Source organism: Nuphar pumila, chromosome 12, assembly GCF_984573655.1.
Source record: "Nuphar pumila chromosome 12, dmNupPumi1.hap1.1, whole genome shotgun sequence".
Lineage (NCBI taxonomy): Eukaryota > Viridiplantae > Streptophyta > Magnoliopsida > Nymphaeales > Nymphaeaceae > Nuphar > Nuphar pumila.
In genome coordinates, this window is record NC_143260.1 from 93,269,719 (window position 1) to 93,273,524 (window position 3,806).

Below are 3,806 nucleotides of genomic sequence, written 5' to 3' on the forward strand. Positions count from 1 at the left end.
TTTCTGCACACCGGACTTCATCTGCAAACAGGAAGATGGCAAGTTTTTTTAAAAAAACCTGTGACAACGTTCATAACATGGTAATTTTAAGTGTACACGAGTTGTCATGGTTCGTCATCAAGTACCTCCACAGTGACCTGCATGTTAAAGCCTGAAAACTTTGGTGATGAATTCTTCAGTACAGAATCTGCTGAAATCGTGGCATACAAGACACTTTGAGTTCTCTGGATAAGATGACTCCCCATTTTGATTCTCATTTTGTTATTAGCATTTTATTCCTGCGCGAAAGATAAAGGAGAGATCATGGATATTGATGAAATGGGTTACAAAATCAGGTTTGATGGGTCAGTGCCTACAGATAACCAGGTGGAATCAGGTAAGAAAGCCTCACTGCTACTTTTTTTTGCATCAATCCTTTTAAATTTTGACATTATATATATATATTCTATGTTCCTGATATTATAACTCTGTGTTTTTCCTCTTAATGATAAAATGATAATCCAATTCGTTTGTTAATAAGCAATCGGCGGGTTATAAACCTTGGATATTTTGGCACAAATACCTTGTAACCAGTTTATATTGGGCCTAATCGGATGGGACCCTCAAGAGGTAAGGCCTGATCATCTCTCTGATTTATTTGGGAATTACCAACTGCTCTGATTGCCAGCATGAAGTTGAAATGCTGTAAATTCCAATACAAAGGTCCCACAACATTAGTTAGTACCTATGCACGTCACCTACACAAGACACCTGAGTAATTCAAACAACACTTATGAGAGGTTGTTGGAGAAATTTGAAACTAAGAAAACAGTTAATTCTCCTGCGATGATAGTTTGCAGAACCATGCTGATGTTCCCATATGTGGATGATTCTGTAGCAAAGGTGACACTCCCTTTTATCATAAATCTAACAATTCAGTAAGTTGGCAAAGGCAGAAGGTAACTTTGTTGATAATATTGCAAATTTTCCTCTTCAATTGGAAGGAATCAATCTTACAATACCCAGGAGAAGTGTTTTCTTTCCCCTCAATTTGAGCTAAATTGCGAAAACTATGGCTGAAGTGAATTATCATTGTGATCGCAGGTTCCATTCACTAAAGTTTAAATATGATGAGCTAATATCCTACTATGGCATCCACGCAGTTGGGGTACAACCAGTCATTTAAGATTAAGCAAAGACCAGCTCATTTCAGTTCGTATTTCTTAAAGACATGAGGGGCTCAAGTGAATCTACAGAGTCAAGGGAATCAACTTCTAAAAGATTGGGATCCATATAGCTACATCCACCAAAGCTGCCCGTAAACAAGGACAAAATCTGCAGGGAACTGTCAGGCTTCCATGTATCACTACCAAATCAAAAATTTCCTCTCAGATGAGTCATCTTTTCATCATATTTTATAGCACTTACAGCATTTGGTTGATGTTTGACATGCTTTACTGTGGGATTGTCTAAAAATCTGTAGCACCAACATTGTCATCGGTGCATGTAATGTTGTTTTATGGCCCTACGAATTTGTAGTAAATTCATCTGGGTTAGATGCTTTTATCCGAAATTGCAACACCTGAACCACAATATTTTCAGTTTGCTGTAATATGTTTACTCTGTTCTTATGCTGCATGTTTATACATGTGCTTAGTGTATTAGCGATGTAAGTTTGTGCAAACTTTCGATGCTGAATTCTTTTACTTGCTTTTTTTACTGCAAGTCACCAACACACCATCGTCCACCTCCATAGCAGTCACTCAGCACTGCTGTAGCCTTTATTTGTCATGTTTATAGCAATACCAAGATATTGTTGTGTTCATCTTATTACATCACTTATGGCAATACCGAGTATTGCTGTAGTTTCCTTATGCACATAAACATACCAATTTCCACTCCACTGTACACTCCCAGCAATCCAAGAGTTTGCCTTTGCCCACGGCTCCATGGCCATCCCTTGTGGCACCCTCTCCATTAGCACCATTTGGAAACAGCAGCCTGCCAATATTGTCAGGAATATGCACCTTGAATTTTTCTGCTGCTGAGAGTATGTTAGGGATGACTGCAGTTGATTGTTGGGGATCATTTACCCCCTTTCTTGCCAATGTTATCTGTTGTCCTCAGTTGCAAGCCACTCTTACAGTTCTTATAGGGGAATCTAGCAAAACATCTGGTTTACTTGCTTTAGACATGAATCATGCAAATTACTGCCTGTCAGATGTTCAGAAGATCTTGACAAACCAGGGTGCAAATGAAAACCTTCAACACATATGTTCGTTACAGCCTTCCAATCTTACTCAAAGTTCTTGTCCAATTAAAGATGTAAATGAGTTTGAGACCACTGCAGATGTGTCTAAACTTTTGGCTGCATGTGGGAAGGTTGATGCAGTAAAGGGGTGTTTACAGCCAGGTGTGTCAAAGTGTTGTATCTGAGTCTGCAAAGAGAATTGTCTTGATGGATTCTTCTCTTTCGACTCCCATGAGGGAGTCCAAATGTTCCTGAGCTCTCAACTGCAATTGATGATTGCATGAGGGTTGTCTACAGATGGTTAACTAGTCGCCTGGATCCAGATGGTGCAAAGGAAGTTCTCAGGCGTATCTCCAATTGCAATGAAGAATCAGGTTGTCTGTTACCAAGCTTGCCTTCAGATGCAGCACTTGACCACACTTCAAGAATCAGTTTCACGTGCGATTTGAATGACAATATTGATGCTCCATGGCCATCAGCTTCTTTAGTATCAACATCTTCATGCAATAAATCAATTTCATTCACAGCCATTTCCAGCTTCACAGGCCCATTTAGCTTTGTAATAGACACCCTTCACAGCCCTATTTCAATGATGTCACCACCTGTATGCCCCTTTTGTACATATACTTCCCCATTGATTTAGTACTATATTATACATACATTTTCACATTAAATCTTTCACAAAAACTTATGTTGCCACTCTTGTATTATAGATTTGCATACTATCATTTAGCTTTCATATATATATGCATGACATTTTCTTGTATTGCTTATGCTAACTCTGTTTTGCAGGAATATATGAGGGATTTAGATCTTCTTTTTTAAGTTAGATATTTCCCATCTTTTCAGAATTCATTCTCATAATGTAATAATTAGATGTAATGAAAATATTTCACATTTCCTGTTCTAGATTAGAATGAATGGGCATTTGTAAATATCATAAATTGCTTATTCTCATACCTTTTACCTTCACTTTTCAAAATCTCACAATGGTGAAACACGAATGGCACGTGCACCATTTCATAAAAGGTAGATTAATCCTAAGTTGATGATTTACATCAATGGCCATAGTCAGGATGTAAACAAAACTTAGGATTTTTATCTTTTATAAAATAACATTGGATCTGCACTGGATCCTCTTCAAAATCATCATATTTTCAAACATTTCCTTCTTTTATTAGAGTTTAACTTAGAATTTGCTCAAAATATATACCAATGGCCATAGTCAGGGTACATTGAGAATCAATTCCATTTTAAACTTTATAAAAGCACAAAAATATATTTCATTCTTCACCTGAATTTAAATATAGATTATTATATAATACATTCAATGACCATAGTCAAGGATGTATTATATCTTCAATCTTATTTTAATTCATTTAAAGAATGGAATAGCTTTTCAAAATCGAATTTCAAAAATTTAAATTCATTCATCATTTAGGATAGAATTGCATCATATTTTCAAAATTCTTTTTCATAAATTCAAGTGATTCTTTTCTTCATTTTATCAGATCAAATCCTATTCATAAATTCAAATTCAAAAGGATTTAAGAATTCAATTTCAAGGTCCAATTTG

General features: G+C 36.2%; 1 pseudogene; it reads left to right on the plus strand.

Moving 5' to 3' along the window:
* The first annotated feature begins 843 nt into the window (after positions 1-843).
* On the plus strand, positions 844-2,873 carry LOC149821187 (putative GPI-anchored protein At1g61900 pseudogene; annotated as a pseudogene).
* The last annotated feature ends 933 nt before the right edge of the window (positions 2,874-3,806 follow it).